At 39.5% G+C, this 14,517-nt stretch overlaps 1 protein-coding gene across 2 annotated transcripts in view; it reads left to right on the top strand.

Annotated features, from left to right (window-relative positions):
• Positions 1-14,517, top strand: part of Arhgap10 (Rho GTPase activating protein 10) — a 290,987-nt gene that overhangs the window by 226,949 nt on the left and 49,521 nt on the right. The gene's annotated exons all lie outside the window — the stretch shown is intronic.

The raw sequence follows: 14,517 nt of genomic DNA, 5'->3' as shown, positions 1-14,517 counted from the left end.
TTATGAACATTCTGAACTCCTTCTCTGACATTGCATCAACTTTGCTGCCCATGGGTTCTGTTATTGTAGTGTCCTGGTTTGTTTAGGGTACTCTTCTCCCTTGTTTATTCATTGTCTATGTGATTTCCTTTTTTGCAGTGTGGATCTGAGGTATTACAGTTTCTACCCTATAATCTTAGTTTCTGTGCAGATTATCTGTACTCACCTTGGTGTTGGACTTTCAGACCCTTCCTATGTCCCAGGATGGATGCTACTGCAACTATAGGAGGTGGCAGCAATAGCAGGATATAACTTGAGATAGCAGTGGAGGTGCCCCAAAGTGGATCCAATATCTTTCAGTGATGGGGTTGAAAGGGCGGGGCTTCCACTGGCTTTGAGATGCCTGCTCCAAGATGTAGCTGCTTCTAAGCCCTGTCTTTTGTCTCAAGGTAGAGGCTACTGCATGGGGAAGGCTATGGGAATGACTACAGTGTCTCAAGATGGAAGTGGGTTAGACCTGGGCTCCCGGGTGGTGGTGGTGTTGGGCTAACCAAACCTTACCCTTGGCCCTGGTTCCCGCACAGGTCAGCATGCGGGTGTGGGTCGAGCCTGAGCTCTGGTGGGTATCTGCTGGTGTTGGGATGGACCTGGGCCTACCCTGGGTGCTGACATCTGAGCAGGTTATCGAGGTGGGTCTAGCCAGCCTGAGCTCTGGCGGGAGGCAGTCCTACGCCAAACAATACTATCTGCTGGTGACAGGGTGGACCTAGGCCTACCTTGGGCCCAAGCTCCTGTGCAGGTCAGCGAGGCAGGTCTGGGCCAAACTTACTGCAGTGGGTGTCTGCCCACTTTTATTTTATAATGAATATGCATAATGAAATGGTCACAGTTCGCAAAACCTTTTTGTGTACTTGTTAGCATCAGACAGGGTCTTTTTTTTTTTTTTTTTTTTTGAAAGTGAAAATTAGAAAAGAAAAAAAAAGACACTGAAGATGGAATTAATTCCTTCCTAAAACAATCAGGGTCACCCCTGCAGCATGTTGACACTGTCATCTGTGGATATAATCAGAAGAAGAGGAGCTCAGGTTCCAGTGATACATAGGGTATTTATCAAAGGTCAGGGGAGGGTTACCCTCCATTGCTGAAAAGGGTGACTGATCGACTTGATGGGACTGCTCCCTAGTGAGAAGAGTGAGTCACTTTGTTTAAACAGTTTGGCGAGATTATCTTTTGGGGACAGGTATGTATTTTCTGGCTCTCAGATTTCATGGGTCAATGTTTTCAAGTGTTGCACACATATATGAACCTTTTTGAAAGCTCCCAGCCTTAGTTGTAAAACTTTGGTGATCCCGAAGCTACTCTCTCCCAAACTAACTTGCCCAAGGGCTGTGTCATTTCAACAATTTTTGGTTTGTTGGTTTTCAACCCTTCTCTTGTGTTCAGTGGACATATTAACTTATATTCTCAGTCCATTATCTCTCGCTTTAACCTCTGGGCTCGAATAAAAGGTTATGCCTCTTCTATGTGATGCCATTTTTATAAATTAGAAATCATCAGTACTGTGGCTTGCTGGATTTCTTTCTAGATCCTTGAGGTTTATAACTTAGTTTTGAACTTCCCACCTTCCTGGGCACACTTTTTGAAGCCACTTCTGTTTCTCAGCATCCCCCTCGTTGCAGAATTGTGTGTAACCCTGAGTGTGGTCCAGTGGAGAAGGAGCAGCAATGGTTAGCCTCTTCCTCTAAGCTCTGCTTCATTTCTGTCTAAAACCATATCAAGCTGCCAATCACGACTTACAGGGGCCTGGTTCGGGGCTTCCTGTCCATGTTGACTTCCTCCTTTCTACCCCTGAGGCACACATCTCCCATACTGTTCTTGTATAGCTGCTTGTTAAAAAACATTTTTCCCCCATTGGATCTTTTGCTGCTCTGTTGAAAGCTTTTTGGACACATTTCTTGCTTAGGAAATTATTCAGTGTGTCCCCTGTTTCATGTCATCTGAATGAAAACCAGGCCAATGCTAATAAACACTGAACTAGAGCCCTTAGGCGAACTCCTAGAAACATTTCTCAAGGTTTAGGGTGGTGGATCTCAACCTTGAGCAGTTTGGCCCCTAAGGGGACCAAACATGATGTGGAGACGTGTTTTGGTTGTTAGGACTGGTTCTGGGGTTGCTGTTGGTATCTGGAGGCCAGGGACAGTGCTGAACACCCACGATGCAGTTACTCCACAATGGAATATTAGGCCTAAGTGTCAGTAGTGCCAGGATTGTGAAGCCTTCATCTGGGTGTTTCTCTACTGAAGAGGGTCCTTTGGGGATGATTTCTTTAATCTTGATAATCAGCTAATACTATCTGTATCTAAGTTCAGGATCCAACAGGTGTGAACTGGATATTCCCTGAGATCCTTGCAGGAGTCTGTGAGGTGAATGCTGTTTTTATGATAACTGCCTGTTTTGCTCTACAGTTGAGTGGCATTTTCTGGACGTGGTGTGGCATGTTGAATGCAGAAGCACATAGGAGAATGCAGCTGTCTTCCAGTAGGTCAAACAGGAAAGAGATCCACAAAGTATAAAAACAATGCCATTCTTCCCACTAAGTTATTCTTGTTTTAGAAAATAGTTATCTTTCATAAAAAAATATTGTTAATGTTTTTAACATTGGGAGGGGGAGCATGGGAAGATTAGGCAGGCTCTTAGGTAGGGGAGAGGGGGTAAGGAGGTAAAAAAAAAAAAAAAAAAAAGATGGTAGAATGAGGTGTGGACATCACTATCCTAAGTACGTGTATGAAGAAGACACGAATGGTGTGAATATACTTTGTATACAGATATGAAAAATTGTGCTCTATATATGTAATATGAATTGTAATGCATTCTGCTGCTTTACATAACAAATTAGAATACAAAAATCAAATACCTGTGGATTTTCTAGTCTTATGTGTCACTCATCTTCATGTCTGTCTTTTCAATAATAGCACATTATTTTGAAAGACAGTAAGATCTGAGCCCTGGAATATGAAAAAATAAAATGATAGCTTTATTTATTTATTTTATTTTTGTTGTGAGGGTGGTCCAGGGATTGAACTTGGGGGCAATCGACCACTGAGCCACATCCCCAACCCTATTTTGTATTTTATTAGAGACAGGGTCTCACTGAGTTAGTTGCTTAGCGCCTTGCTAAATTGTTGATGCTGGCTTTGAACTTGCAATCTTCCTGCCTCAGCCTCCTGAGCTGCTGGGATTATAGGCATGTGCCACTGCACTTGGCTAATAATAGCTTTATTTTTAATTAATGAATATATTTTCAAAAATTTGTTTTCAGTTTCAGAGTTAAAGTTAATAAATGTAATTTATATACAAAAATTATTTGGGGTCCTCAACAAGTTTTTTTTTTTTTTTTTAAAGAGAGAGTGAGAATTCGAGAGAGAGAATTTTTTAATATTTATTTTTTAGTTTTCGGCGGACACAACATCTTTGTTGGTATGTGGTGCTGAGGATCGAACCCAGGCTGCACGCATGCCAGGCGAGCGCGCTACCGCTTGAGCCACATCCCCAGCCCCTCAACAAGTTTTAACAATGTAAAAAAGTCCTGAGATGAAAAATGTTAAGATGATCTGATCCTTGCTGTGTTTCTTCATTTTTATTTATAAGGATATCATGAATGACACTTTTAAAAGCCTTGTTGGAATCTCCATTCACAGAATTTTGATTTGTTTCCCTACCTGGAAACCTTGTACCGAAAGAAGTTAACTTGCATGTTCCTGGTGAACCTGTACTGGTTTGGGGTTGTCCTTTCTAGGTGGCCACCATTCCTTTCATAATAAATGTTCAAGTCTGCTCTTGTAAACCCTAAGTTTCTGGTATGTGAAATGGGGGCATACTATTTCTTAGAATGAATATGTGCTTCATTTTCCAACTTTAATTTTTTTCTTTTGGTGGTTCTGGAGCTTGAACCCAGGGTCTTTCACATGCTAGGTAGGTAAGCTCTCTACCCCTAAGCTGTAATATCAAAAATTTTTGATATTACATTTTCTATAGTTAACTAATTCAAAACTTCATAGATCTCTGTGGTTTGGTCTTAGTTATACAGTACAGTTTTTATAAATGTTTGCCGTTCTCCTTTTATTCTGCCATGGAAGTAGAGGGAGCATGAAGTCCTAATAAGGCCTGTGAGGAGGAGTATGGCAATTGAAGGTGGCACCTGGGTTAAGAGCATGATGTCTGGGGTGCCACAACCCATCTGGTCTGGTGTAACTCTCAGCAAACTGAGGCCTTAGAGAAGTTAAGTTATTCTCCCAAGGCCACAGTGTATTTTAAAAGCAACGAACATTCTGCTTAACTTTATGACCTTGGAACCCTTTCCTAGTAATATATATGATCGTGTACTGGTTATTTAATCTCTTTACCCATCTGTTTCCTCATTTGCGTCATTGAAGTAAAATTTTCTACCTTGTGTGGTTGTTCATGTAACAACATGCATACCTTTTCTTTTTCAAGTTTTTCTTAGGAAAATTTTAGGCTAACAGAAAACTTCAGTAAACATTTGTATTCCCTACATAGAACAATCCTTATTGCTCTTGCTGTTGAGATACTTGAGACTAAGTTCCCTTGCATCATGACCCTTCATGCCTAAATACTTGAGCATGTGTCTCCTAAAATCAAGGACAAATTCTGGAAATTTGATGTGGATGCAATATTGTTATCAATCATGACTCCAGATGTGGCTTATAATCCAACACATTGACATTTAATTAACTGGGAAGTTTTTTAGAAGTAAAGAAGATTATTAGGCCCTGCTACAGATGTGTTAAATGTGAATATGCATTTTTTAGTCGATGAATTTATTATATATAATCTTCATTGTGGCATATTTGAATCTGCACTTAGCATAATTTGGTCTTATTAATAATCCCATACTTCCCCTTTCCCACCTTTCCTCCCACAATCCCTGTCCCCTGCTGTTCTGTACATTCATTTGTTGAAAGAGACCTAGGCTGATTCCATAACTTGTCTATGTGAATTGTGCTGCTGTGAACACATGGTTGCACGTATCATTATAGTATGCTGGATTTAGTTCTTTAGGGTTGGAATAAAGGAGTGCTGTGGCTGGGTCATTTGTTTCCATGCCTAGTCTTCCAAGGAACTTTCATGTGGGTCTCCATAGTGGATGTACTAACTCACAATCCCACCCTCAATGTGTAACTATTTATTTTTCTCCATATCCTCACCAGCATTTATTATTATTTGTATTTTTGATGCCTGCCATTCTAGATGGAGTGAAATGAAATATCTGTGTTTTTGATTTGCATTTCCTTAATTGCTAAAGATGTTGGATATTTTTTCATTTATTTGTTCTCCTTTTATACTTCTTCTTTTGAGAAATGACTGTATAGTTCGTTTGCCCATTTATTGATTGGACTTACTCTTTTGGTGCTAAGCATTTTTAGTTCTTTATAATTTAGGTATTATTCCTCTGTTGAAAGAGTAGCTACCAAAGATTTTCTCCCACTCCATAGGCTTTTTATTCACACTCTTAATTGTTTCTTTTTGTGGGCAGAAGCTTTTTAATTTGATGCCATTACATTTATTAATTCTGATTTTATTTCTTGAGCTCAGAATCTGCTTTTTAGTAAGTCCTCTAGGTGGTTGGTAGGTGCATAAATGTCTGAGTAACACAGCTTCACTGTGGGAGTCTGTGTTCATGTTTCACCTGTCCTCCAATGATCTCCTTATAGAAAAATCTCCCCAGTCTGGAGTCTAACCTAGGATGATGCTTTGGGTTTAATAATTGTAATGTCTCTGTAGTGTCCTTCCCTTTCAAGTAGTTTCTGAGTCTTTGTCTTTCATGACATTGGCACTTTTGAAGTGGAGAGGGAAATTGTTTTATAAAATGATCTTTCATTTGGGTATTCATGATTAGATTGACTATGTATTTTAGGGAGGTATATAAATGACGTTGATTCTCTGGGCATCATACAGGAGGCACTTGATACTGGCTTGTTTAATTATTGGTGAAGGTAGTTTGGTGAAGGTGGTTTTCTGCTTATTTATCATAGTGTTGCTAAAGACTCCAAATTTACTGCTGTAAAAGGACCAGTTTCATTATTATGATTGTACAGACAGATTCAGACAGTGCAAGTGAGGGGAGCTTGTCTCTGCTCTGTGATGTCTGGGGCCTAAGCTGAGAAGTCTTGAATGACTATGGACTGGAGTCCTCTGAAGACTTCTGTACTCACCTCTGGTGCTAGGCTGACTCAGACACTAGGTTCCCCTGGGATGGTTAAGCATGGTACTTACACGTCATCTTCAAGTAGTATGGGCTTCCTCACAAAAATGGCTGCTGTGGGATTTCAAGTGAGTCCCAGAAAACAAAGGGGAGGCTACAGGCTTATGACCAGAAGTCCTATATTTCACTTTCTTATGGGATGATATTGAAGCAGTCATGAGTCTGCTTAGATTCAGGGGTGTGTGTGTGGGGGAGTTTTGATGCCACCCCAGATTTAAAAAAAAAAAAAAGTGTCAAAGAATTTGTGGTCATGTTTCAAAACTGCCACAGATGGTGCTAGATTTCTTGATTGTAAATATACCTATTTTCTCTTTGTAATTAGTGATCCATTAGCAGATTTCCCTTGAAAATTCTACTCCTCAGCAAACTCTCACTTGAGTTTGAACATTGACAGTTGCCTCTTCTACAATTATTAGCTGGGATTTAAATTATGTGAACATCTTAATGTGCTTATCTACTGATAATGATAATAGTGTTGAACTGCTTCCCAAGACAAAGGTAAGCATGTATGACCCATTGATGTGAGTGCCAGATGCTAGATTATTAGGATGTTAACAGCAGTTCAGATGAAGAACTTTTGTTCTCCTCTGTGGTTCTGTGGCTGTTTTATTCCGACTGTTCTCTTTCCTTCCAGCTAAAGGAATGTACCTTAACAATACTCCAGTTCACCCCTCATCGGGTTTGAAATCTTTGTGTCAAAGCTGGTCCTAGACATGGGTGAGGTAAGGTCCGTTGAGCAAAATATTCCCTTTTGCTCTTCAAACACAGCTACCATGATAGAGCAGCAGCAAGCTCCAAAGTGCTGAACAGGCCAAGAATCTAAGCAGTAGCTGTCATTTCTTTTGAGGTTCAGGAACTAGGTAAAGTTTATACTTTGCATCATATTTGAGACTTTTTAAAATGAGTTGTGCATTTACATGAAAGGGGAGGCTGGTATCTGGTTCCTGGATGTGTGAGTTTCCCAAACAGGTAGGTTGGCAGGAGCAAGGATTGGAATGGTGAGCTGTTTGGAATATTTTTAAAATATATTCATGAATATTTTTAAAACCCCTAAGTGGATGATAAAGTCTAGCTGAGTCCTAAAATATTTGGAAATCAAATCTTTCCCCAAAACTTAGTCTTCATAGATGTATATAGCAGAATCACATCTCAGGTATAATTAGGGATTGGTCACTGGTAACTCTAGGAGTCTGAGTTCCTTACATAGTTATACAGAATTGATTAGCCATGTTATTCTTTGAGACAAAATATCACAAAGGAAAAAAATACCCTGAGGAATAGCCAACAAAATTTTAAAATATTTCTGTGTGGGATAGTGGGTGGTTTTTAATCTTCTTTTAAGACTTCTTTTGCATTTTTGAACATTTCTACAAGGCATGTAATGTATATTAGTTATCACCTTTGTGATATAAATAGGGTTTTACTTTAAAAAAGAAAAGTCTAATTATTCCCATAAATTGTAGACATGGAGATTAATTTAAAAGACCTATGATATTCCATTCCACTCCCACACCAGTGCAACCTCCTGTAAAGTACCACTGTTGACCACGTTCAGAACGTGGTCTTGCTTTAAGGCATTTTATTGGTGGCAGAAATGAGTGTTGTATTATATCTTAAATATGTGGGCCATAGCAGCAGGCATATGTACTTAGAGAAGGTTTCTGACAGATACCTATATGTGCCCTCAGCAGATGTTTTCCTCACTGTGATTAAAATTCAGACATTTCCTTTTGGAGAATTAATAGTTGCATGGCTTAGTTTTTCTTTCTAGGGAACTAATTATTCCACCCTGGATCTAAATGACAAAAATGTTGTGACTTGTATACCTAAAGGAAAATATGGGTCATCTTGACAGTTGTGTGAGGTGATGGGTCAGTCAGTTCTCAATGTGTTTCCTTCTATTCAGTTGAAAGTTTCTCAAGTGACACTTGAAGATGATTCTTTTTATCAGAGCTCACACGAGACTGGAGATTGGGGATTTTTTCTCCTTGGGGTTCCCTGGGTCTTCGGTGCTGCAAATGGTAGGCTGCCTGTGTTCCATCATCTGTGCTGCTGTCAGGACCTGGTGGCTTCCAAGAGAGCCTTTAAGGCCTAGAAAGAGAATGAAAAAGAAGAATGAACCTCAAGAGAAGTTGCGACCAGAACTGAAGGAGGAAGGACAACCATCAGCGTGCCTGATGGTTGATGTAGAGCTTATTTTGTTAATGTTATCCCAGACCTTCACTGCTGAAATGTGAAGTTCTAGTTTGCAAGTGAGCAAAGGACGCACTGAGGAAGCACTCTAGCTAGGCATTCACTTTTTGCTCTGGGAAGGATATTTGTAGACACTTCTGAGTTATGAAAGCCAAAGATGCAGCTGTGTTTAGGAAAGTGGCTTCTTCTGACTTTGGAAAGTGTCTGCTGCGCTTCCCAAATGTTTGCAGGTGCAAATGGCTAAAATTGCACCTGGAATGATCTTAAAAGATTTGCAAATCAGAAAAGAACATTTTGTAATTGGGAATGTATGTTCTTACCATGTGTATAAGAGTGATGTGGCTTTGGCTTAATCTGGAGAGGTTTCCTTGTATAGATTGGGAGAAAAATTTTACCTTGTGAAAATTGCTGTTTGGTTTTCAGCATATTATCGGCTATTTATTAAAATTCCCTTCTCTGGTCTTTACTAAACACTGTCAGGGCATCCTAGCTAATGTCACTGAAAATGCCTATGTTTTGAGTAAGTAGTTCTGGAGTTTGTACCATTTTAAAAAGTCTGATTGATAAAAGTTGTTTACAAACCTCTAAGGTAAAAACTAAAGTTAGTGTCACTATTATGTGAATGCTACAGAAATAAGTTTCCCCTGGGACTTGGGCATGGGTTTGAAAATGTGTGTTAAACCTAAAAAATTGGAAAGGAAAACAAGAACTCTACCAACTTTTTACATTCCAAAAAGTGTGCGCTGCCTTTGTTCTATCTTATTTTTATTTTTTTTTAAGTTGTAAATTTCAAACCTGAAGTTATTTTTCCAAGTCGTGGGTCTGTGAGATGAATGACTATAGAAATAGGAATGTCCCTTGTTCTTCCTTCTCTAACTTCCTGGCTGTCCCTCTCCAATCTCCTGTGACAGCGGAAAGGGCCCCTACTGCCAGGTGTCAACAGGAATCCAAACAGGATTCTTAACATACTCCACTTTCTGTCCCAGGGACCTAAAGTACATATAAAAGCTCTTTGAGGAATTGTACCAGTTGAACAAGGTCTCCTCAGAAGACGAAGCACATTCTCCCTTGGCATCCATGGGGGATTGGTTCCAGGATCCCCCAAGGTACCAAAATCCATGTATGTTCAAGTCCCTTTTATAAAATGGTGTCATATTTACATATAATATGCACACATTCTCCTGTACAGTTTTAACAATCTATTTTACTTATGAGACCTATAATAATGTAAACAATATATAAATAGTTATATTGTACAGTTTAAGGAATAATGTCAAAAATGTACATGTTTAGTACAGTGGCAATTTTTTTTCCCTGAATATTTTCCCTCTACAGTAGATTGGATCCATGGATATGGTACCCATGGGTTCAGAGGATCAGCTGTACATGCGTGAAGCATGCTTTGTTGGAGAGAAAGGGTCTGAGCCAATAAGACAAGAAGTGGTTGACATTGAAGCCCTGGTCTGGTAGGACTCGAGTCAGGCACTGTCTAGTGGTATGAGTATGAGTAAATCTTTAGCCTCAGCTTGCTTAACTGTGAAATAAAGGGGTTGGCCGAAGTGATATCCATGATACTTTCCAGCTATGAAATTTTGAGTTGTAATGAAACGGAACCAACACAAATCTTTCCAGCCTCAAGCCTCAACCCAACTGGTATTTCGCTGTCAGTCTCTATTATCAGTTTTAGTGACATGTTCCAGAATAGACCCATATTTAGTCAAGGGGTAGTGCTGACTCAAGGACAGACAGTTAGAAACAGATTTTCAGTGGTCTCTGTAATGTTGACGTAGTACCTAAACTCTGAAGTGAGGTCGTCAATACAAGTTCAGGTTACCTTGGAGCCAACTTTGTTGCACAACCCCAAAGTGATGCATATTTGTCTAAACACACTGTAGACTCTGAAACTAAAAGTAATATTCAACCACTTTGTAATTATGCCTTTTAGAAATAAGATTGAATGTTTGATTTTCCATCATTCATTCTTTTGTTAAAAGTTTGCTTTAGTGAGTTTGAATTGATATCCAGCTACCTTGTGGATCCACCCCTGTCTGCTTATGGTGTCATAGTTCTGTGAGATAGGACATCACCAATGAGGACATAAGATGAATGGGGCTTAATATGGTGGTATTATAGGCAGTGTGCCCCAGTGACCGAGACATGTGTAGTGGAGTCAGGAAATCTGGTTGAAATCTTTGGAAGTCAGGGACTTGGTATGGGGGAGGGGACATATTGCAAGTATCCAAAGTTTTTGCACTTGCCATTTTTAGAGATGCCAGGAGTACACAAACATCTTGACAATCTTATCACAGCAAAGACCAGTGAACTCTTTTGTAGAAATATTTTTGCAAAAAACAATGTCCTTATCTGCCCTTAATTTCCTTCATCCACACTAGTAATTCAGTTGAATCGAATTCTGCAGGTTTGAGTTGGGTACCAGTGCAGAATTTTTGGAGACCATCCTTATTTCCTGTTATCTGCAACGTGTTTCTGGCAAAAGTGATGTAGTCGTATCCACATGGGGCCCCTGGTGACAGGGCATGAAGGGTTTGCAAAGGGATGTGTACATATGGCTGAGTCCCATGGGCATGTACATCCATTGTGTTGCATCTGAGGATTCTGAGACTGTGAGCAGCAGTGCCAGACTTCTGTTTGTGCTGGCACTCTTCGGAGACCTGAAGAAGCAGGCGCTTCCTTACCTGACACACCTACGCATGGAGTTCTGTTTTTTGTCATTAGGTTGTTTGGCTTGAGTTTTTCTTCTGTTGTGAATAGGTAGATGTGTGAAGATTTTACCCTGAAAAGAAAAAAGTTTAGCATAGACTTGATGTCTTTCTTCTTGGTATTGCTTAAGATGTTTTCATCTGCCGTCAAATAAAGGGAATGGGAGAGGCAAGATGCTAGGAAGTCGGGGGAGAGGAAAGCAGCTCAGAGGTCTGAGTGATAAGAGGAATTTGCATCTGGGCAGTCTAGAACTGGGAACTATTGACTTTAGGGAATGGCATACATCTAGACAGTGTAGAATAAAGCAAGCTCAAGGCTGACTTCTAGAATCTGATTGCCAGAAAATGGGCGCACATTTTAAAGTTAATAGTTTTAATGTTTCCTCCTTGTTCTAGAGGTAAAAAGAGTGTCCTTTAAAATCATTGCTGGAGAAAACTCCTAAGAGAATATGGAGCTTTATAGCTTAGAAAAACCCAATCAAACAGACTTTAGAATTGACGACAGTATGCTGAAAGCTTGTGTGTTTCTAGAGCATCTGGAAAAGCCTGGTGCAGCCTGGTGGGCTTGTGACCATATTCCCCAGTGTCACTTTTTCTGAACAGATGTGAAACAGTACCGGCTGGTGATTCTCCCCCCCCCCCAACAACAATTAAATTTTGTGTCATAAACTATAATTTTTTTATAGTTTGGCATCAAGGGCTTGGGAATCAGTTGAGAGCCTTGGACTGATTGGTTAAGTTTTGAATTTTTCTTATGTGGAGTGTGGGGAATGGAACTTAACCTCAGAGTGTGTTAAGAGTGTTCCAAGTGCTTTTAAGTAAGTCTGCACTCAATAGGTATTTATTAAATGTTAAATGTATTAAGTGCAAAAAATATATAAACTTAAAAATTTAGAGACAAAACACCCCTTTTGTCCTAGCTGACTTAGGGATCATGAAATATGCCCTATTTTACTTCCCTTTAGCTCACTGCTTCATGTTCTTTTCCAGAACACTTTAGAATAATTTGGCTCAGATCATTGAATTTGGAGAATATTCAAGACCTTAAAAAAATAAGTAGTGAGCAGAATAATGAAGATCAGAATTGTTTTTATTATTTCCTGTAAGTGATGATATCACTAATATAGATAGGTACCATGCATTCTGGTTGCTACACTGAATGTTTTGTAAGCATTACCTTATTTAATCCCTATCATAGCTCAAGATGTAGGTGTGATGTCCTCCTCATACACATGAGAACTTACATACTGTGTTAAGAATTATGATTAAGCTGATGACACTTCAAAGCCAGGACAGCACTGTCTCCAGGGAACATCTGTGACTTAGTTACCTGTACTAATTTGTGTAACAGTATAGCTCTTTGTGATGCTGATGGCTTACGGACCATATTGAGGTGGTGGTTGGTGGTTAGAATCTTCAAACTATGGTATGCCTAACCAGAACGTGGGATGATCCAACAAACTGATTATGCTCAGTGACAGTTTTTTTAAAATCATTTTTCTGGTATTCTGATTTTGAATTTCATCAATCCAAGACAGCTGTGAAATGACTGTTCAAATCAGTGTTTCTTTGCCTTGGCTACACAAAAGAATGACCTGGGAGCTTTAAAATGTAAACCAGAGAAAACAGAACACAACAACCCAAAGCCTAGTCCCCATTCCCAGATATCCTGGTATAAACTAAACAGCTCCTGGAGTCTTCTGGAGACCAGCTAAGTTTGGATCCAGTCCTGGGTTCTGGACTGAGGAACCAGGAAGGACTCGGATCCGTCTCCTGGGAATGTTAGTCACAGTCCTGCACAGCCTGGCTCTGCAGACTGGAGCTACCTCCACACCTCACTCCCTGCACCTTTTCCCCAGATACTTCTATCCCAAAGTGCAGGAGGAGGAAGAGGTTAGCATGTGCCATCTCAGCATGATCTTCCAGAAAGTCCTGCTAAATTTTCTAGGGCTTATTGATGCTTTGGATGTCCTGGATCCGTGTATTATCTGGTTTCCTATTCTGATTATCTCCCAGAGGCATCTGTCATGTTTGTAAAAGCCAAGAATAGATAAGTCCAGGACTTTGGTCACAGGTGCCATTTTCTTTCAGAGGAATTATGTAGCCATCTCTCTCCTTCACTATTCATACTTTCTTCTCATTGAATTGCCCTCACTTTCCCACCACTCAACTTTCTTTAACTCAAACAATGGCAGATGGCTGTAAGTCCAGCCATGGACAGTTGTGTAGGCAGCAGAGGATGTTTAAGGCAGATAAGTCGTTTGCTATTTGCCAGAGTGCCCTACTGGAACATGGCTGCCGTGGAAATATGGTGTTAGCAGGTTATCAGTTGAAGCAATAAATTAGATTTTCACTAGCAAATATTTGTCCACAGTAATTTATAGCATTTTTTTTATTCCATTTACACATGAGGGGGCAGTGTGGTACTATAAAGCAAATGCTCTGTTAAAATTGCTTATTTTTATTGGTACATAATAGTTTTTAGGTGAGAACTTTCAGATCGTGCAATTAAAACTCCATCATTATTAGTTTTTAAACATCCTGCCCCTGTGTAAGTGATACCTTCATTCTTATCACAGGTCATGTGCCTGTTTTCATTAAATGAATAAGTGATTATTTCCTTACAACACTGGGCTATTTGTGAGGTGCCTTTTATCATGAGTTTTATGTTTATGTTTTGTTATAAGCTGGCTGAATGGCTTTCTGCCATTCCACCTGAGGAATGTAAGCTGTTCTCAGATGCAGTGTCTATTGGGTGGATGTCTCTGGTATATTTTATTTCTTTCTGAAGGCTGAAGGGTGTCCAGTGTTGTTGGAAGCCAAGCAAGGTCTATCATAAATCATCTCAGTGTGATAGACTTTCCTTTATGGCACTTATTACTTTGCTCCAAAGGGAAAAAAAATTGCCAAGTAAAGAAGCGGCACATTTTAATTAATGTTATTGTTGCTGATCTATGAACCACACTGTACATAAATCAAGGTGCTAATGTTCTAGGTTTCATCAATGGAAGGGGAAATTATTAAGAGAAGTTGGAGGGGATTAAATGAATTAATAAAATCTACAAAACATTTTATGAAAAATGTAAATAGGAATCCAGAAAGGTAATTTCATAAGCACAGGCTATTTTTAAACTTGTAAAAAATATTTGCAGTCGGATGTTTCTGTTTGTGTAGTTTGAAAAAAATCGAGACCAGCATTTTGGCATAAATATAACCCTCTGAAAATTTAATGGGATATTTTTTTTAGTGTTGTAAACTGGCTACTTCCTTTAGGAATGGAGAGCTATGGTGTTGTCTATTCCTGGTAAAAATAATTTGTTTTGCTTAGTGTTAGGGGAAAAT

The sequence above is a fragment of the Ictidomys tridecemlineatus genome, chromosome 9, assembly GCF_052094955.1.
Source record: "Ictidomys tridecemlineatus isolate mIctTri1 chromosome 9, mIctTri1.hap1, whole genome shotgun sequence".
NCBI classification, from domain to species: Eukaryota; Metazoa; Chordata; class Mammalia; order Rodentia; family Sciuridae; genus Ictidomys; species Ictidomys tridecemlineatus.
This window is presented reverse-complemented; position numbering and strand designations above follow the sequence as displayed.